Genomic DNA, 22294 nt, shown 5'->3' on the forward strand with positions numbered 1-22294 from the left:
CCCCCCCCCCCATCATAAATGAGGGACATCAAGCTTTGTAATTTGTTTGTTTGTTTGTTTTTTAAAGAAGGTGAGGGTTTTTTTTTTCTAAGATTTACTTATTTTATGTATATGAGTACACTGTAGCTGTCTTCAGACACACCAGAAGAAGGCATCAGATGCCATTATAGATAGTTGTGAGCCACCATGTGGTTGCTGGGAATTGAACTCAGGACCTCTGGAGGAGCAGTCAGTGCTCTTAACCACTGAGCCATCTCTCCAGCCCTGTAATTTGTTTTTAACTTAATATTTTAGCTTGTTTAATTAACTTCCTAGACATTTAGTGCCTGAGAAGTGGCAGCTCAACACCATGCCTTTGTTCCCAATGAAGGGAAAAAAATCTCCTTAGGTTAAGAGCAATGGACTGTTCCTCACCATGCCCACCTAGACACACAGTTAGTTAGCAGAGGCTACCTCTTTCCTGAGTCTCAGGGAGGGGGCATTGATGGGGATGGGGGTTATGATTCTGGGTCATCCTAATGGTGATTTAGTGAATTCTGTAGTAATCTATATTTCATGAATTCTGTGGTAACTGCACATCCACATTCATTTCTGTATGCCAAGGAGACAGACAGACATACAGACTGACTGACTGACTGGTTGTGTATAGCTGTAGCAGAGGACATTAACCATCAAATGAAGTTACCCTAAGGTAACTGACTCCCTCCTGACCCCTGACCTTACCTCCTCAGAGCCTTTCAAACCTGCTGGATGAGTTTAGATGAGCTCTCTACCTTTAACCCCCTCTGATGCCATTAGCAGGAAGGAACAGAATTCCTCACTGCACAGAGGCCAAACTTATCAGCAAAGCAAATGTTTATTGAGAAATTTGATCAGTACGAGCTCCTCCCACCCAGCTCCAGCCTCCTCCACCTTGGTTTCTTTTATTTAACCAATCAATATCCCTTTCACACACATGGGGGGTGGGGGGAGTAGGGGAGAAGCAGCCTGTTGGCTCTGCTCCAGGGCTGACTCCCAGGAGACCATGCTTACACTAGTTGATAAGTAGATAACTGCCTAGATACCCAGCCAGAGCCCCCACCCCACGCCCTGCCTGTGCAGGCCACCTCAGAACCCTTCCCCAGCAGGCAAGGACAGAGACCCTGGCATTTGACAGGCTGGCCGCCAGTGTAACCCAGATGTAATATTCACACCTGTCCCTTGCTCACGTCCTCAGGATCATGAGCTTCAGACTGGCTACCGCTATGTACTCAGCCCCCATCTGCAGTCCCTGCCAGAAGTCACCAGTCCCTTTCATGCCGGTGGGATCCATGTTGTCTCTAGTAGAGAACTCAGTGCTTAGAACCAATCCAGGACTTCCAAAATCCTAAGCCTTTCTGTGGCATGTCTGTTCCTCATCTCTAGTCCTCCCATGCCTGGGTGGGTCTCCTCCTGTCTCCCCACATCCCAGTTCCTTTAAAAACAGGTCCCCGTGAGCTTTTACCAGCCCCAGAAGGCACACTTGTCCCCTCCTTAAGGCCCTGCCAGGTGTGACAAACTCACCCTCACCCAGCTGAGACTCGGGTGTCATCTGGGACTTTCCTGTGTCTTCTGTTGTTTCTAACTTTAACGTCATTCTAGCTCAGCACCAGTTGGAAATTCCCAGTCTTCCCTGCTCTGACTGAAGCCAGGGTCCTTGGAGACACAGAGACACTGGCTTCCATTGGAGTCACCTATGTTGACCGAAATCACAGCATGGGACCAAAGGAATAAGCTCTTCAGAGGGACGGCACTGTGATGACATCCATGATGTTTATGATACATATTCATAATAAAATCACTTTTTCAGTTATCCTAAAGTCTTGCCTATTCTGCTTTGGGTTGTGAAACCACTGCCGTAGTTGAGTAATGGTTAGTTAAGTCATGGGGGTTTTTTGGTTTTTTTTTTTCCTCATTTGTTTTCTTGCTCACTACTATAAAATATTGCTTACAGATGTTTGAGAATTTATATTAAAAGTGAATTCCAATAAAAAAAGCCTGTTAATTCAGTGATTTAGCCTGATTCTGTAACCCCCCCCTTTTTAAAAAATAACATGTGTGCTTGGGATGGGAGGGGGTGTGTCTTCCTGTTGTCATTTCCTGAGATAAACGTGTTGGGAAAGGAAGAGCGTTGGAACGGACGTAAATATCACTTTATGTAACCGACGATGAAAGCCGAGTTTAGAGAGCCTGAAGAGAATGCAGTCTGACTTGCTTTGAAAGAGATTTATGATCATGGGGTCCAATGCTTTGTCTCCCACGGGTTCTGTTAGTGACTGTTAACTCCTTCAACTCCGAGTTACTCTGTGCAGCCAGAGGAGGTGGGATTGCAGGGAGATGGGAAAGGTGGAAGCTTGTCTTAGCAAGTCACCCAGACAACACCAAAAACTACACACACATAGGAGCAGGTTGGCCAACAAAGAGCCACATTTGATCATGCGGATATATGCTTTATTTTTTACTACGTGTAAATATGCATGTCTGTATGTTAATGCACATGGGTATAGTGTCTGCAGAAGCCAGAAAAAGGCATTAGATCCCTTGAAACTGGAGTTACAGTTAATGGTGAACTCCCTAATCTGGGCTGGGAACTGAACTTGGGTCCTCTACATAAAGAGCAAGCACTCTTAACCACTGAGCCAACTAACTCTCCAGCCCTGGATAGATCTATTTTTAAATTTTTATTTCATTTCTATTTGTGCATACACATGTTGGTCTGTGTGTATGTGCATGTGTGTGCGAATGCCCGTGGAGGCCGGACAAGGGCATTGGATATCTTGGAGCTCAAGTCGCAGGCAATTGTGAGCTCCCTGATCTGGGTGCTGGGAACTGAACCTGGGTCTTCTGAAATAGCAGCAAGCACTGTCCGAGTGCTGAGCCATCTCTCTAATTCTAATTGTGTAAACATTGTTGAGGAGAAAAATAATCTTGGTTTATTTTACAAAGGAAGGCACAGACAAAATGAAAATGATTCAGCAAGACAGTTTCTTCTTATTAAAAGGGTTGACCAGATCGTCAACTAAGCTAGTAAACATTCTTTTCTCTGTGACACAGGTGGTAACTACATCTCATCCCAGTGGTGGGAGCTTGACTTCACAACTTGACATGCAATTGGCTAATCAGTACAAAGGAGAAGAGATGGTTCAGGAAACATAAGCCTTGGTCAAGCTGACTTCGATAGCAAAATGTTTCTCAAAATATTAAGCATAGTGATGTCCTAGCAGGCTTTTATGTTATCCTTTTCTGTGTTATTATCAAGATTATCTATACTGTCTTTTTATTTTATTTGTGTGTATATTCATGTGCCTATACAAATGCGTGCAGTTGCACATAAACAAGTGAATATGTGTGTGGAGGCCAAAGGACAGCTTCACGCGTCATTCTTCAGATAACACCCACCTTTTTTGGATACAGGCTCTCTCACTGGCCTGGAACTCACCAAGTGAGCATGGAGGAGCCATCTGCCCCTGCTTCTCAGGGCTGGGATTACCAATGCCCACTTCTGTGCCCAGAGTGATGGTACTTGCTTTCTGTTGGTTTTTACATGGGGTGTAGGGATCAAATTCAGATCCTCACGCAAAGCAAGTACTTCACTGGCTCAGCTATCTCCCCAGAGAGTTAGAAGCTGGAGAGAGAGCTCAGTGGTCAAAGGCAGAGTACCTAGGTTCAGTCCCCAGCACAGACAGAATGGCTCACAGCTGTCGGTAACTCCACTTCCCAGGGATCTGTACCTTTTTCTGGCTTCCATAGGCATAGACATACATGCAGACAAAAGTCACACACGTAGAAATGAACTTTTCTTTGTGAAGAGGGCATGCAGAATTGATATTTCCAGTGGCTACTTTAGACAGTCTTGTTGGGGCCTTTTTATCTGAGCGTATTTTCTGCCTCACCTCTGAAAACCAATTCCCACAGCAGAGATTGCTTAGGCTGGCCCTGTGGTTAAGCAGTGGGGAGGGCGTGGTTGCAAATGAGGGCTGTTGTGGCTCATTCTGGAACATGTGACCTGGGAGGAAGATAACAAGCACGGTTTTTAAAATTAAAAGGTATATTAGCCTGACCTGTGCTGGAGGTTTCAGTACTCTCAGAGGGAGCTGGGAGAAGCCGCTGCTCTGAAGGACCAAAATGAAAGGACTTCTGGACTTCTAGGTCAAAGGTCAAATTCCTTCAGCAGGTGGGAACCACTGCACCTCAGGGAAATACCGAGCTCCATTTCTCCAATGACCTTACCCATCCGAAGCTTTCCCGGAATCTCTTATCGTTAGCTCCCCACCCAAAGAATAAGAATAAGAATTTTTAAAATCCCACACCGTCTGATTTTACAAATTTTCCCATCTCTTATTTGAGTTTGCAATTTTCTCAGATAACAGATGGCCAAAAAAATGTGTAAGCCCAAATAAAAGGAAAGAACAGTCACACTGCTTCTTCACTGTGTGTGTTGCCTTTGGAAATTAACATTATGTAAATGAACCCTCTGGCTTGAAGGAGCTCTAGAGTGCTTTAGTTTGGACAGTGTGTAAGCTCTCTCTCTCTCTCTCTCTCTCTCTCTCTCTCTCTCTCACACACACACACACACACACACACACACACACACACAGGCTTTTAATGTTTCCTTTTAAAGAGAAAGAAGAGCAAAAGCATTTGGTAAGAAACGTTTTACAAGCTGTTTTTTCCATGGCCAGCCTAGGATGAGGAGGGACACTGGAGTTGGCCGAGCCCTCAGAGGAGTTCCTTTTGGTTGACAGGAAGGAAGAGATCCAGACCAGGGTTCCAGCCCCTCTGCTTTGCCATCCTTCTTTCCTCAAGGAGTTAAAAGTGTGGGGTTGGGCGTGATCAGCCAGATGGAGTTTAACAGTAACATGGCTCTCATTGTTTAGATTATCCTGTTGCAAGTACCGTGTCTCATTTACCTTTTATGGAATAAAGTGTGGAAAATTGACCACAGATGTAAGTAACCAAGAACGATGGGGAGCTGTTGTTACCAGGCCTCTCTCCTCCCCTCTCTCACACGCCTGATCCCGCAGATAAAAATGAAGAGGAAAATGTGAGGCAGGATGAGAACTAGCTCCCCTTCTAACCTAACGCAGGCCCAGGCATCCTTAGCCCTGTGTTCTACAAGTGTGTACCTCCAGGCTTGGCTGGGAGACTTGTGTACAGGCTACAGTCAGATTCCGATATCCAACCAGTGGTTAAAGCAGGGTGCACGTGATTGGTTTTCCCAGATGTGTTTGAAAGACGGTGGTGTGAACCCATCCCGAAGCCTTGTTTTCTGCCACAGAGTCAAGGGGTGATGTGAGGGACCCGAGAATGTTGTGCTGTCTTTGCTCTGATTGCTGTCACAGCTGCAGGATGGCAGATTAACCAGGTGGGTCCTGCCTGGTCCCCAAAATGTATTTCTAAGAGTACAAAGAGCTGAGGACCTGGCATAGAGCAGCACTGAACAGGGCGTGTTATGACAGGCCCGCACTTTCCTTTACAGGGGCTCTCTAGGATTACCAAAGCATAAATACCTTTTAAAGCCTCTGGGGAAGTCATAAAGTAGGCTTTACGACAGCCTCTTGTTTTCTGTTCTTCCTTTCCTCCTCTGCCCTCCTTTGACAAGGCCTTGCTGGGTTTTTACCTCAAGCCCTTCTCTGGGGCCTGAGCCACCTCTGCATGTGACTGTACTAACAGTCAGGTGACAGAGTCCTGCTTCTGGTCTTTTGGAGGAACCGAGGGTCAAAATTATCCTTGAAAACAAAATTACCTCCAAAACAAGTGAACTGCTGGCTTTGCAGGCTTGTCTTCCCTCTGTGTGTGGGGGCCACCATGAAACGGAGCCCCACTCTGGCCACTCTTCGTTTCTGTCTTCTTTTCCACCCCCAACACACACACACACACACACACACACACACACACACACACACACACGCTCGCGCGCACTCACACACTTGCACTTGCACGCGTGCCCGTGTGCATGTACATGCGCTCACATTAGCTCTGCCTCCTGCCATACTCCTCCCTAACCACTTCCTTCTCTTTAGAGACCTGGCTCTGCTGCCAGGAACCTCCCCACCATGCTTAACCCACTCCTTGCATGCTTTTTGGGAAACCTGGGTCTGCCTTCCAACGCCTCATCTCTGCCAAGCTTCAGGCTTTTTTCATATGTCCATGGAGGTCACTCGCCTCTGAATCACCTCCTCCCCAGAAGCTGGGGTACTTGGTGTGCACTGTGCACCCACACCTGACTTTTAGGAGCCAAGGTGTTCTTGGCATTCATGAAAACCATGGGATCTTAGTCTCCTTCGAGACCATCCACCCTGGCTGCCTACTGAATTTGACTCTCCCTGCTCACTTGTCTACCTGCCACTTGGTTCCTCTGCCTTCTTTGCCTCTCTGTCCATGAGAGCCACTCAGCCTGTGACTTCATTTCCCTGTCTTAAATGGATCACACTAGGTCTGAATATCAGCCTTCCCTGGTCACCATTTTCCATCTTCCTTCTTTATCTTTCATGATCCTTCTTTGGCCCCTAACTAACGACCCTCCAGTTTCCAGAGCCTTGGTGTCCTCCCAACCCAGTCCAGTTGACAACTGATTATTCCAGCCACACATCACCAGGGTGATGACAATAGTGGGTGTTCCCGATTTCACCCACTCTACCTCCAATATCTTGTGCTCTCACTGAAAGAACTGTGTAGTCCCCATGCGAAAGAACTAGGAGATGCTCTCTGCCAGCCAGATGTTCTGCTGGGAACTGAGACTGCTAACCTGACCCCCCCAGCCCTGCCCCTGGACACACATGTATACACACACACATACATACACACACACAAAAGCATGCATGCACTGAGCTCCCCAGTCAGCAATGTTTCCTTCCCTTAATCACCTGCCTTGAAAGCTCATTGAGGGAAGACACTTTGCTTCCATTTACACACGAGTCCTGGCTCCACTCCACGGACTCACTTCCCAACTCTCAGAACTTTCTTCATCGTCCTGAGTTCTCTTCTGTTGCTGTCTTCTCTTCTGCTCTTGTGATGAGGGTGACCCAGGTTCTCCTTTCTCTCTCCATCTTCTCCCCTCCCCATGTGTCTTTCTCTTTTCTTCACAATTATCACATCCTTGCAGAAGTGCAGCAGGTTGGCCATTCCAAAGGCTGCACCTGAAAGCTGGCTTCTAACTTGGCACATGAGAATAGAACCTCTATAAGTGGCTGGTGAGGCTAGCAGTCTGTGTCTGTGATCACTTCGGAGTCCTAGGGGAGAAAGTGTTCCTCTGGTGATGATGGTGAGGGTGGGTGTCTGAGTCCGTGGAGTTTAAAGCAGGGCTTGGGTGGCCATGTTGGCCATCCATATTCTCACCTGCTGGGCAGGGCTCTAGCCTGGAACAAATCTGCCATCCACAAACTGGTTGGGCCATGGAAACTCTGTGGGGTTGGAATTATTCTTGGTACTTCAAGCCTACTCTCCTCCCACCATGGTGTGTCCTTGGGGAGCTGGTTTCTCCAGGTGTATCTCTGTTATTATTTGTGATTTGGTATCATTCTTTCCTGAGGGTGACAGGCAATGTACTAGTGGGAAGATAGAGAGATCATTTAGTAGGCGATCAGGCTGGTATGGTGACATTGTTCCACCTAACAATAAGCCTGACACCTGCCAACTCACCAACGATCACTTATAACCTCTTTCCTGCACTAGAATGAGAGTTGAGAAGATTCCTGGAGCTGGCCCCAGATCTCAGGCCACGGAAACCCCACACAACTCCTTTAGAGGCTTTCCATCAACGGTCTTGAATTGAGGTGCCCAGAACATCAGGCAGATGGGATGGCCAGCAGGGCTTGGGTAGATAGGATGTGGCCTGGAAAGGCTGCTTAGCATAAGAGTGTCATGTGGTATACACTAATAGGTCATACACACTTCTGTGGCCAGTAGTTAGGGAAGTTAAAATCAATACCAGAGGCACCAGGGAGCCATTGAGTATTTTTTAATGAGAACACAATGAGACAGGATTGGGAAAAAAATAAGTTCCCCAATTGAAAAGATCTTTTGGAAAACTAAAGATGTAGTTCAGTTGGCAGAGTGTTTGCCTAGCGTACACAAAGCCCTGGGTTCAATCCCAGCACCACATAAAACCAGATGAGGTGGTGCATGCCTGTAACCCCAGCAACATCAAGGTGAAGGCAGGAGTGTCAGTTCAATGTTATCTCCATCTACGCATGACTCTGTCTATAAATAAATAAATGACAGACAGACATTGATTGGAGGATGGGGAGAAGGAGGATACTCAGAATGATATCTCCTTTCCCAGTTTCCCCTCCAAAAGGAAAAAAAAGAAAAAAAAGAAACAAAAACAAAAACAAACCCCTGTTCCTTTCCCCCTCCCCCTGCTCTCCAACCCACCCTCTCCTGCTTCCTGGCCCTGGCATTCCCCTACACTGGGGCACAGAACCTTCACAGGGCCAAGGGCCTCTCCTCCCATTGATGCTGACTTGGCCATCCTCTGCTACATATGCTGCTGGAGCCATGAGTGCCCCCAAGTGTGCTCTTTGGATAGTGGTTTAGTCCCTGGGAGCTCCGAGGGTACTAGTTAGTTCATATTTCTGTTTGTCCTAAGGGGCTGCAAGTCCTTCAGCTCTTTAGGTCCTTTCTCTAGCTCCTTCATTAGGGACCCTGTGCTCAGTACAATGGATGGTTGTGAGTGTCTATTTCTGTATTAGTCGGGTACTGTCAGAGCCTCTCAGGAGACAGCTATATCAGGCTCCTGTCAGCCAGCACTTGCCAGCACAAATAGGACTCTGATCTGAAGTAATACAGGGTTAGATTGCAAAGGAGAGAAGGGGTCACCAGACTGTCCCCAAAGGGAAAAGTTATTGAAGAGATCAGTAACGAATTCAAAATGAAAGCAAAAAATTACTTAAAAGTGACTCCAGAGTTTATTTTGGAGACTCTATGACAATGAAGCTCTTGGTAGACAGAAGGTAGGCAGCATGAGGATTCCCATCCCACTGTGGCCTTCTGTAGTTGTGGCTTGCTATGGTTCACATTGTTGCAATCCCAGAAGAGAGACATTTGCAATAGTTGCTGAAGCAGCTGAGCCTGTGGTCTGTCTGTTCCTTTGCTTTCCTAATACTTCATTTTGGTACTTTCTCCCTTGTGGGAGGAAAGTGCTCCCTTCTGGGCAGCTGGATTAGCTCAAATCAACCTTGATGATCAATGGGGTGACTTGTCAGAGCGCCCTCACATCCTCAGCCTCCACTTTGTATGAGGCAGTCTCTTGTTGTTTGCCACCTAGTGCTCCATGCTAGCTGACCTGGGGTTTGCAGGGATTCTTCTGTGTCTTGCTCCCACCCCACTGCTGGAGTGCTGGGGTGGAAGTGTGTTCTACTGCATCTGGCTTTATGTGGGTTCTAGGGATCTGAACTTTGCACCACAAGCACTGTACCCACTGAGCCATCTCTCTGGCCCCGTTTTGGTATTCCTTACTAATTTATTTGACTTTTACAAAGTACTGATCTGTAATGATTTGGAAATAAGAAAAAGAAGAGATGCTGGGTCTTCTCTTTGTCTGGCTTGAGAGACAGAAAAAGAAGAAGAAAGCCACAGGGTCTGTGAGAAAGAACAGGCAAGGGGTGGACTGCAGGACATGGTCTCCCTGCCTCTGCCAGGCAACCTTCCACTCATCCTTCACAACCCACTTCTGAGTCCCCCCTTTTCAGAAGCTTCTCTGCCCTCCATCACCTGCACCCTTCTAAGTCTTAACAGAGATCCACCTCCACCGTACCGTAAGAGCATCCACTGTGAGCATCATCACAGTGCAGGAACTAGCCATCTTGGCGACTTCCACTAGATAGGAGCAGTGTAGAAAGAGCCCACAGCCCTCCCTTCTCTGTGCCCTCCCTGCCTTGCATACTGCTGGGACACAGGACAGGCTTGTTCTCATGAACTGAACTAAGGAGAACTGAATGGAATTGAAGGAGCAGGCTTGGAGACGTTCAGAGATGATGGCATGTGCTTAGACCGTGCTTGGCATCCAAGTCTCCTTCCAAACCAGAAGGAGGAGGCTTTCTTCTGCTGTGAGTTAGATGGTGGGGGTGGGGGTGTCCTGATGGCTGGGGCTGGCTGAGCAGCTAGGGAGGTGAGCTTGCTGGGAAGGCAAGAGATGGCACTGGGCACTGCTTCCAGTTCACCTTGACCTTGGCCCTCTGATGAACTATTCATCTGAGTTTATCATCAGTATTCAGTCACCACATATACTTCAGGCCTTATCATAACTCATGAACTTAGCCAGTATTCGGCACGTACCTGCTGAAGTTCTGCTCTTTCTCCAGCTCCATGTGAGAGACGTTATCCTTCACCCGAAACCCTCCCAGCAGAACCATTACTGCCCATATCTCACAGATGAGTTCATGGAGGTTGAGTCACTTGCCCAAAATTAAGGCAGCTGGTCAGTGGCAGAATTAGGCTTCAGAACCTCCCTTCATCTTCTCACCATGGACAACACCGACAGGTACTGCTCAGTAAATGTGTTGAGTTATTCTAGAGAAAATAGGATACAGAATACAAAGGAAGGAAAGAGGGAAGAAGCAGTCTAGGGTAGGGATTGGCCAAGCCAGTTCTGAAGAGGATGGGAGTAGGGTGGTGGAACCTGGGATGGTCCATCTCCTGGGTCCTCATGGGCCAGGAAAGAGAAGGTGTATAAATAAGACTGGATCTAGAACTGAGCATGGTAGTGCAAGCTTTCATCCCAGCACACAGGAGGCAGAGCCTGGTGGAATTCTGTGATCTCAAGGCCAACCTGATCTCCAGAGTGAATTCCAGGCTAGCCAGGGCTACACAGTGAGGCCCTGTCTCTAAAAACCAATGGTAGTGAGTCTAGGATGAAAAGTAGTCAGTGGACAGGGACTGTGGGGTTGTGGCAGGGGATACTACACCTTCTGATCCGAGGGACACTTGTGAACAGTCACTCAATTAGAGTCTCTTTGGGCCCAGTCCCTGGGCTGCACTAGAAGGTCTAGCGGCCTCTCAGAGGATTCCTCCTACGCTCCCATTATGGCCTGGGGACCTCAGCTCTTAGGCTTCCACTTTTCAAATGATTGGGGCCTTATTACATTAACCATGGTTAGCCTTTGCTATGATGGAAGTAGATATTTAGACTGACCATTACACTCTTCTCTGGCACCGAGATGTCCAGAAGCCTTGCTACATGAGTAGGCCTAGGGAGCTGTGCTTCTGTCTAACAACAGTGTTCCGGCTTGAGAGCTGTGCAGTTGTGCTTAAAAAAGTCACACACACACACACACACACACACACACACACGAAACCCTCAGAACATTTAAAATAAATTTATGATTTTTGTGGTGGACACATTCACAGTTACCCTGGGGTACATAGTGTCCATGGATCACAGATTAGATACCTAGACTTTATTTGACTCTAAAGACCAGCCTGTTGCATCCCAAAGCTTCGTGTCAGTTCCTCCTTTTCTTTGAATAGCAAATCATCTGCTTATTGTTTGATAAATTAATTCAAGTAAGCAGTGAGTCTTGATCATATCCATGGCGAACTCCCTTTTCCACCACCAGCCCCCTTTCAGGTACTCCTGACAAAGTCTCCTGCTGCCTTCATGTTTTCTCCATTTTTTTCTTGTTTGTAACACACTATTAAGTCCAGTGAGTGCTGCCAGTTGGCTTGCTGACCCATCATGTTGACTTGATCTCGTGCAGGTAGCTATAGCTGCTCTGATTTCCTGAGCACCATGTCCATGTCATGTCCAACAGGCAGCCTCCCAGCACATGCCCCTCCCATCCATCCTCTGGTTCTTACATTCTTTCCCCCTCTCTTCCTCCATGTCCCCCAAGCCTGTGTAGAGGGCTGGCATAGACTTTTTTAGGACTGCAAACTCAATAATCACTTATTCTGACCATTTTAACCAGTTACGAACCCTGCATTAACTGCTGTCCACTATAGAAAGAAAACTTCTCTGGCCAGGGTTGAGAGCAGCACTACTCTCTGAGTCTAAGCATAAATATTTAGAAGGCAGTCTGACAATATGTGCACACTTGCTGTCAACTCTTAAACAGTTTCCCACGCTCAGCCCAGGGCATTTGGCCACTTGCATTGGTCCCACACCCGTCACTTCTCCCACCTCTGTCTGTCTTGTCTTCTGTGCTCCAGATGTTGATGCCTGGCCTCTACCTTTCCTTACACATGCAAAGCGTGTTTCTCTCCTGAAGCCTTGCACCTTCTGCTCCTCTTCCTGAACGTCCCTTCAGGAAAGAACGCATTTGTAGACCTAGATTCATCTTTTCTCAAATCTCTGTTAAAAACTTTCTCCCGTGGATCCACCTCCTTGGCCTCCATAAGCCTATGATCACCATTGACAACAGCATCTCTAGGTGCCTTTAGTCCTTCATCCTGTCTGACCTGTCCCTGCTGGTACCACTTATGTGTAGGGTTTTGGTTTTGTTTGTTTGTTTATCTTTCCATTATGCCTCTCCTGCACTCAAGTGTAATCTTTCTAGAAGAAAGCCTTTCCTATCTGTGGTTTGCCTAGACCAGCATATCGAACAGTTGTCAGCATTCAATATACTGCCTCTGTGGTTCAATTAATATTTGGTGGGCAAATGAGTCCCAGTGGCTAGCTTTACCCTCAGTAATCTGAATAAAAACACAGGGATCTCTTTGATAAATGATATGTACTGGCTGTGTGGGGTAGCTAGCTATGGGGCCGGCAGCCATGTGCGATCACTTGGAACCATGGGAAGCTGGCCACACTTAAGAGAGATACCAAGCAAATGCCCTGGGAGAACAGAATTTTATTTCCTGGGGTTCTCTCCTCCAGACCTTGGAGCCCTACCCATGAACTTGTGTCAGTGTCTGTTTAAAGCGACCCTCACTTGTCTCTCCTCTCATCCAAGTGTGCTCAGCTCTGCTTTCTGATTTGGGTTTCATGAATGTCTGGGGAAGGCCCTTCTGCTTAGCTTGTTGGAGGTGTTGGCTCAGTTCAGTTCCTCACAGTCTGAGGATCAACGTCACCATGTGTTTGCTGGTGTTGGCTAGGGACTTGCTTGACCCCTTAGAGGTCACTCCCACCTCCTGAGCACCAGCAACAGAGTTTGCCGCTCTGCACGGAGTTTTCCAACATCCTCCACTGCTTGCAGGGGCAAACTGCTCCAAAAGGCTCCTGTGATTAGGTGGGCTTACCTACCTAATCTCCTTTGAGTAACTCAAAATCAAAACTAATTACATCTGTGAAATCTCCTTTCCCAGTAACGTACCACCGGCAGGCCACAGGAGCCCAGTCTGGTCACAGCCCTGGGATTAGGGCAGGAAATCATAAGGGGCCATTTTCGGATTCTGCCTACCACAAGTATTTTTTTTAATCTGCTTTAATTACTGGGCTTGGGGAAGGGGGGGTGTTCTGTTGCTTATGACCAAATAGTAATGAGTATAAGCCCCAGAGGCCTCCACTTTGGGGGGAGGTAGATTATAAACATTGCCTTTCTGACCTCTTCTGAAATGCCATTCTTCAGTTTCCGTCTACAAAAGAGTTGAAAATGTAGAGATGTGGCTGATAAGACCATCTGCTGGGCTTCAAGTGCCAAAAATAATGAGCATGGCCCCTTGCCTCTAAACTTTCTTGCAGGAAACTTAACAAGCAAGCAAACCCCATTTTTCTGGGCTGTGGATGTAATGATATGGAGTATTGGCCTAGTTTGCAAGAAGCCTGGCACCAAAGACCAGGCAGCACTGAGGAAGTGGAGGCAGAAGGGTCACAAGTTCAAGGTCATCCTCAGCTACCTACCCTGGACAACATAAAATCCTGTCTTTAAAAAAAAAATAAATAAAATAAAGTTCCTTACGAATTACCATCCAAGTGGGGGCAAGAGTGATCCTGGGTCTTTCTCCCAGGATTTAATTGATGAGCCAAACCCGCACAGAAAACATGGGGGCTAAGCAGCTAGAGGATTCCAGGTACTGATCAAAAGGAGTGATGTTAGTTAATCGGTGCCATGAAGTTGGAAAGCTATTCTGTGTGAGCATGTATTTATCCTGAGGGGATATGATTGGGATAGCCACATAGAAAGGAATCAACTGGGTTAAAAATGTAAAAGAAAAATGCAAGAAATAGTATGCTGTTTCCTGCAGACAGAGATCAGAGGAGTTTCAGAAGCATTTCATGACTCAGAGAGAAGTCATCAACCAGATCTGCCGAGCAAGGCGGCAGGACACAGGAACAGCACTTCTGTGATTTTTGCCTCCCACTGCCTGCCGTCTGCTCTTACTGTCCACAGTGCCGTGGGAAGTCAGAGATGTGGAATAGCTAAACAATTCACCGCCTAGCTTCAAAACACCAATGATCATAGCAGAGGGTCAAGCAGTGTGTGGGAAGTTAGAGAGGAGGCAAGAGACTCACCTTAGAGGTGCCTGCAGGTTGAAGGATTGTAATGTTACCAAATCAGAGAGACTTGAAACCAGAGAGGCCTCCCTGCTGCTGCCGCCTCCAGCCCCTATGGTGGCCCCTCCAGCTCTTCTTCCACCATGTGTGTCCCAGGTATTAAAAGCAAGTCATCAGGCTTGTCTGCAACAGCTTTTGCCACTGAACCATCTCACCAGAGGTGCAGACCTAAGAGTCAGTGACAACTGAACTTCTGCCTCTTGGTCATTAGAGGGTTAAGAATATTAATGCACATTTATCTTTGACAAAGCATTTACTGAGGCTTACTCAGCCATGCCCTGGGCATTTGGCATTCAGAGATAACAATCTACTGACAGAAAAGGATACATAGGTGCTTGGACAGTTCAGTCAGTAGATGACCATAGGCAGGGGCTATGAGGAAAAGGCTGTTCAGAAGATGGCAATGATGAGTTCCTCTGCCTAATGACGTTCTGCCCATTGTGTGGCCATTGTCACATAGATGAACTCGACACTGGCCTGGGGAACAGAAAGTGACAAGGATGGGATAAAGCCAGGACAGGGGATGCAGGCATAAAGACAGAATGGGCTTCCGGATTACAGTGTGGACCAGTTTGTCCAGAGTGCAGCATTTCTGCAGCCAGTAGGTTGAACAGAGGGTCCTGACCTGCAGAAAGGGGCTGGCAGAATTTTGAAGCAGGCTGTGGTCTGGAGCAGGCTCTGTTTCTAGAAGGAACTAGACGGTTTCTAACTACTGTGTACCCAGAGCCAGTTTAGTGATGGAATCTGGGGAATGCTGCTCCATCATTGCATGTGTCTCTCTGAGACAGCCTAAAGATGCTAGTGTAAAGTTTAATGAATGCTGGTTACAAAAGAATGAGCTAAGCATACTCCATCTTTCAGGTACCATCTGAAGGGACAAGAGTGGGGTGGTACTCAGTTCAAGGGATGGTGGTATGGGGAGGGGCCCCAACTGTTGAGACCTACGGCTTTTAGTCACAGTGCTCTCAGGAAAAAAACACCCCAGTGACCTCCACCCCCCTCCCAGATGTCTTCAGATAGTTTCCCTTGATCCAACCCTGCTTGGGGTGGAAGGCAGTGATGCAGCCACTTCTTCGCAGAGAATAGTAACAGAAAAGCACAGACAGGTTGGGAGGACAGAAACAGAACTTTTTGTAATTTAACCAACCCTGGGTCACATCTTAGTTGGCCTTGACCCTTTTGATACCATCAGAGTCTTCGTAAGATTGGGATCTGGCTGTGGGTGAGGCTGGGCCTCAGGCTTCTGTTGCTTCACATTGATGGGAGTGAGGAAGAGCAGGGGCTGGCACTGTACCTTTAAAATAGCAGCTTGTTTCTTACATATGGGGGCCACATGTCTGCAATTTTCCAGTACGGTCTCAATTTCAAATATTCTGTCCCATTTTACCCATAAGAACATTGGCATTTGTCAGATCACATGTTCCAATTTTTGACTCAGAAAATATGGTCACTGTATCCCCTAGACCACAACAAATGCCAGATGGCTTAAAGAGCTAATTTTTTTTAATGGCACACTTATCCCAATTGTTGAGGAAAGACAATTTTCTGACCATTGAAGCAATTGAAGAAATTATCAGTGACAAGTTTGATGGGTTCAATTATATTTTAAAAAAACACCTTTTTGGGTATATGAAGAAAATCAACAAGCAAAGGAAAGGAGAGGCAATAGGTGGGGCACAGTGAAGCATGACAACTAACATCTCAATAGCCGCATACTTTGGGAAGAATTTATTAAAAATCTGAAAGGATACGATGAAGTCTTCATGGGGGGGGCGGCGCTGGGGAGATGGCTCGGGCAATAAAATGCCTGTCATGCAAGCCCGGGGACCTGGGTTTGGATCCCTAGTATCCGTGTTCAAAGCTGGGTGTGATGGTTTCGTCTGTAACTCCCCATGCTGGGGTAGAAAGGGAGTCAGGCAGGTCCCTGGAGTCAATCCACTGTCAGTCTACCCCACTCAGTGAGTGCTAGGTTGAGTGGGAGATCCTGTCTCAGAAAGTAAGGTAGAAAATAACGGAAAAGACAGCCAATGTTGACCTCTGGCCTCCACACATATGTACATGCACCTATACATGCACGTGCATGTCCTTACATGTACCTACATATCACACAAACATTTTCATTGAACAAACGTTCACAGGATAAGAGCAGACGGTTCACACATGGAAACTGTAAACAAGTCTTAGGAAGAAAAATTTACAAGTCACATTAGGAGTTGGGAGTCACCATTTCATACCTACTACATTATCAAAACTAAATAAAAGCCATCAAATCTAACTTGGGCAGAGTTTTTTGAAAACATATCCACCTGGGCTTTGAAGAGGATATTATGAACTATCTTCCAATATTTCCTCCTATATACCAGTGTTACAGGAGCGAAGAGATCACAAGATGTTCCTTTATGACCCAACAATTCTACTTTTGGAAACAGAGTCAAGAAAATAGCGCTTGAGACAGGCAGGGAAGGTAGGTAGATCAGCTGACCTAATTTTAGCTACCCTGACACAGCCCAAATGACCAACAGGTGCATGGCAGATCAAGTGTATTATAATAGGCCAGGGTAAGTGAATGTTTTGTATTATTAAATATCAAGTGAACTTACCTTATAAACATGTATTTTGACAAAAACACAAGAATATCGCCATTGGATGGTGACCACGTGGCAGCTAGTCTGGTCCAGCTGTAAGAATCCGGTGAGAAGCTAAACTTTGCCATCTTTTCATTTCCTGTGATGAAGTGCATCCTGTCCTGGCCCACTGTTTCTTTATTGTTGGACTTAGGCATTCTAACCAGAGGCAAGTTTTCCAAGTGGAGAAATGTAAGAACACAATCAGGACCCCAGAGCTCTGAACAGTAGGTGTAGGCACTGTCTTTCCTAATGGGAGCCACAAATGCTGAAGTGCCTTGCTGTAAGCAGTGATAAGGATCTTTCTGTCTCATGAGAACCCTATAACATAACTGTTTACACTTGACTACTAAATGCTTCAGCTCTGTGTAACATCACAACCCTCCTGCTGTGGCCAAAGTCAATACAATCTATAATATAGAGCGTTGTGGTATTTTTAAAACCTCAAATACTAATCTGCTAAAAGTAAAAGCAGAAGTGGATGGTGACCATTCATAATGCAAATGTGAACTTTGAAAAACCTAACCTATGACCTTTTGGGGGGGTTGAATTTTTTGAGGCAAGGTCTCATGTGTGCCAGTTAGACCACTTTGAGGCTGAGAATGACCTTGAACAGTTTTTAAAGTTCTAGTAATAAGCCACCATGTAGGTGGTAGAAACCAAACCTAGGTACTCTGCAAGAGCAACAAATGCTTTTAACCACTGAGCCACTTCCATTTTCTTCCTTATTAAAAATAATTTTTGGCATTCGTTTATTTTTCTGCGTGTACCTGTATGTGCCCATGGATGCCACAGTGTGCTTGTGGAGATCAGAGAGCAGTGCACAGAAGTTGATTCTCTCACTCTACTAAATAAGTTCTCAGCAGGGAACTCGGGTTGTCAAGCTTGGCATCAAGTGCCTGTGCCCACTCAGATGCTCACTGGGCCATCTTACCCCCTCCCATCCCATCCCCTCCCCTCCCCTTCCCTCCCTCCCTGGTCCTCCTTCCCTCCTTTCCTCTCCTCTCCTCTCCTGCTCTTTTATGTAAATCAGTGTGAGCTGACATTTGGCCACACAGATTTATCGGAATTGATGCAGGGGAGAACTGCATGTAACAGAAGAAAAAAAAGAAAGGAAGAAAAGGAGCCCGTGTGTTACAGCAACTCTAATTTGGGTTATTCATGATGTTTATCTTGTTTTGAGATTTTAAATCTCGATAAATAGATTTTTATGTTTATCGAAAAGGTCGTATATTATCGATGGCTAAGAAGCACCAACCACTGAAGGGCCTCTCTTGTAGGTGACATTGTGGGCAGCTGCATGGGCTCACTCACTTCCACTCTGTTCTGCAGACTCTAACTCTGTCCTTCTCTTCAAGCATTCTTCTCAGCCACATCAGTTGTTCTCTCTAGGGGCCATTTATGTGTCCCTTGGCAGGGGACATTAGACAATGTCCCGGGAGGATGGCATGGAGCAGAGAGGCCAGGGATGCCATTAAATCCCTCAGTGTGCAAGGCAGTTCCCTGCAGCCAAGGATTGCCCAGTGCAGTGGTCAGCAGTGCCTGTACTGAGCTTGGAGTTACACTGTGAGTGTGTCAGGTGCTAACACACCTTCACAGCAAGGCTACTCTCTGGATGTTTTGCAAACTAATAATGGCCATCATCAGCTGACATGCTAATCGTAGCTCTAAGCCATCATAGCTGCATTTTCACCCTTTATTAGAGGTCACTATTCCCTTATTTTACTAAAAGCAAAGAGTATGGGACCCAAGAAAGCCAAGAGGAGAGAAAGTAAAGCAGCTTGCCCCAGGCCACACAAACCAGTAGCTGGGGAGAATGTCTCTCATAGTAAGAATGGTAATAGAGAAGACTCTGTATTGACTTTTAAACTGTGTATATATGTGTGTGCATGTTTGTATATGTGAAGATGTGGATACCTGTGTGTGGAGACCAAGGGCCCATGTCAGGGGTCACCCTTAGACTCTCTTCACTTTATCTGTTTTATTATAATTACATGGATACATGTGTGTTTGTGTGGGGGGGTATACAAATGAACACAAGTGCCATCAGGGGCCAAATGCATCAGATCCATCTGGAACTGGAGTCAGGGTGGTTGTAAGCCACCCTGTGGTGGGTGCTTGGGTTCTCTGTGGGAGGTGTATGTACTGTTAACCACTGAGACATCTATCTCCCCAGTCCCTCATCCCTTAGTTTTTGAGACAGTCTCTCTCTGAGCCTTAAACTCACTGATAAGTTTAGATGGCTGGGCGGTGAGCCCTAAGGATCTGCCTGTCTCTAATTTCTTCTCACTGGGATTTCACATGTGAGCTGCTGTGCCTCGCTTTCAAGTGCACGTGTTTGGGATAGGAGTGGGCACTGGGGGTCTGAATTCAGATTCTCATCCTTGAGAGGTAGGCACTTCACCAACTTCATTTCCTCAGCCCTTTAATTTTTTTCAATCAAGAGCTTTGAGCACAGTCATTTCTTCTGTCTTTTCTGGGACCTTGTAGAATAGATACATTCTACCATCCATCTAAGATGCACAGAAAATAAGACTCGGTGGAACTTGGCTAATGTTTATAAACTGGTGCCATTTAAAAATATTGTCAGCCGCCCTCTACTGTACTGTTCTCCCAAGAAGGCAAAAGTCTTGTTTCTTTCCTATGCTGGTAGCGAACTCCTGGCTCACCTTCAGTCTGGCAACAGTGAATGCCCTCTGATGAAGAGAGAGGAGAAGGAAGGAGCTTCGCATCCGGCATCCTTAGTCAGGCGAGTGGAAGCCTGGCAGTGGCTTGGCCAGTGTGTCATATTTTCTTTGCTTGGGTGTTTTCCTGTGGTTCCTTCGTTCCTTGGGCCCCCAAAGCTGCCCATGAGAGAGAATTGTCCTAACCACCCCCCAATCTGGTCTGAGCCTACTTAGATATTTGAATCTTCTCTTGGACTTTATCAGAACAAACAAGAAGGTATCTGATCTTGAGTGGTTTAAAGCATGTGGTAGGCCCCCTAGAGTTCCAGACAGGCTCGAGTCTCTACAATCTGCTCTCCTAAGGAGGTGGGCGCCCATGTCCCTGCTTAATGAAACTTGATGACACAGAAGACTACGTAGATCCCTCTTTTCCCTGTCTGCTATCTGGATATTTTCAGAACCTAGATAATTTTATCCTATTTACATCAAACACGTAGGTAATGCTAGATTTTGATATCTGTATTATTTCTGGGGAGGTCTAATAAGATTATGAATGACAGTAATTGACATTACATGCCTTAATTAAATTTCCTTTGCTGTGAATCAGAACCTTTTAGCTCAGTCCTACAGTGTGATCTCTAGGTTTGTCTTTTCTATACGCTAATAAGTTAAGCAGTAGGGACGATATAAACTCATTTTTGGAGATTCTCTATCCTGTAGATTAAATGGGATAATATATCTAAGGGGCACAGCTTGATGCTGGTCACATAATCTTTTAATTAAAGGCCATTAGGTAAATTTGCATGTATTGGGTCTGTTAGCTTCTGGCTAGTTGGAAGAATATTAGACTTCTTATTGATTTGGCAGGTATGAAAAGGGCCTTTGTCCTCTGACCCTGGGTGGGATTGACACTATAACCCAATATTTCCCTTTCTAGGGCATCTAGAGGGTGAGTGAGGACTTGGAGTCACCTTTTTCTAGAAGAGAGAAATTAGCACCAGGATAGCCCCACATCACCCTCATCTTCTTCCACTCCAGCTCAACAAAACCCTTTCTCCACCATCTAGAACAACAGACCAGCCAGAGATGAGGATCCTAGGTATCAGGTCCTTCAGACCTAACCTTCTTCCTTATATGGGTGGAGAAAGTATCCAGCCCTTAGAAGATATACTCTCTGTAGCACTACCTTCCAGAACTGTCCACCCCTTGGCCTTCAAGATCAGATGCTATAGAAAGAAAGAAAGAAAGAAAGAAAGAAAGAAAGAAAGAAAGAAAGAAAGAAAGAGGAGAGAGAGAGAGAGAGAGAGAGAGAGAGAGAGAAGAGAAGAGAAAAGAAAAGAAAAGAAAAGAAAAGAAAAGAAAAGAAAAGAAAAGAAAATTTCTCTAATGGGTTCAGGGGACAGATGGGTTGTCTAGAGATTATTCTTACTCTCACTAGCAAGACCATTTTCATCCTCTTGCTCAGTCTGTCCCCATGTCTAAGGCTGGTAAACCTATGTAGGGACCCAGAGGACAGACCTTAGTGGTGGTCATCTCTGCTACACCCTGCCTTTATGGTCCAAGCATTTTGGTACCACATCCTGAGTCCCCCCCAGGGATGTGCCATCTGAGTGTAGGGGACCAGGTCTCCAAGTCTGAGTTTTAGTTCAGCACCAGTGCCAGTCACCTCACTACCTTATCTACAAATGGAGCTGATGACTGGTACAGGCCTGCCTCTCCTGGCAGGGCTTTGCATCAAACCAAACCAGGCAGCAAACTCCATATACCACATGACAAATATTTAAAACCCAAGAGGGTTTTCTTTAAGACAGATCTGAATTTACAAATGTGTCAATGGGTATTCTATCACCTAGTTGTCCTATCCATAAGCTTAGGCTCTTTCTCCTGACAGTGCAGCACCCACAATACCATTGAGAGAAATCTTTGGGGGTGCCTCATGGCTACTGCATGCCCAGGGTTGGCTAGGTCACCCAATTGTGCCCATACCTTGCTTCTGCCTACACTCACAACTTCTAGTCTGTAAAGGGCTAAGAAATTTCAGAAGACCCTTTTTGAAGTAGCTCCCAGAATTGACCCCTGGGAAAGGGCAACAAGCCTTCTACTGGTGCCTGCCCTGTCTCTACCCATCACTTGAGATATATACCCCAACAGAGCAGAAACAAACAGGCAGTCCACATCTCCGTTGCCAAGAGGCAGGAGACAGGATCCTGCTTGCTCTTCAGCAGATCCACAAGTCTCAAGTGGCATCATATTAAATTATATAGGCAGCCACTGGTGCTCAGCCGATGCTGTGCTCCGAATCATTCTAGGCAAACAGCAGCCTCCTCGGGAAGCGGTGGGAAGGATCCTATCCATAGCTTTGCAGACCTTCACATATCAGAAGACTGTCCTGAAAGCAGACACAGGGGACCCCACAGAGAGAGGGCAGCCGCACAGAAGAGACGATGATTGTGGCTGCAGTCTTAGACCATGGGCTGCGGGGCACTTTGCCCTAAAGGTAGGACCAAACATGGACAGAGTTGAACATGGTAGGTGGGGGCAAATCTGTCAGG

General features: G+C 46.4%; 1 protein-coding gene across 2 annotated transcripts in view; it reads left to right on the forward strand.

Annotated features, from left to right (window-relative positions):
• Positions 1 to 22294, forward strand: part of Parva (parvin alpha) — a 159162-nt gene that overhangs the window by 71065 nt on the left and 65803 nt on the right. The window contains exon 1 of one of the 2 annotated variants that reach the window (XM_031387907.1): positions 16989 to 17010. The exons of the other annotated variant lie outside the window; for it this stretch is intronic. The gene's annotated coding sequence lies outside the window, so the exon portion shown is untranslated. Of the gene's footprint in view, positions 1 to 16988; positions 17011 to 22294 lie in introns of those variants that run through there. 2 annotated transcript variants of the gene reach the window in all.

This window comes from Mastomys coucha, unplaced genomic scaffold (genome assembly GCF_008632895.1).
Source record: "Mastomys coucha isolate ucsf_1 unplaced genomic scaffold, UCSF_Mcou_1 pScaffold21, whole genome shotgun sequence".
NCBI classification, from domain to species: Eukaryota; Metazoa; Chordata; class Mammalia; order Rodentia; family Muridae; genus Mastomys; species Mastomys coucha.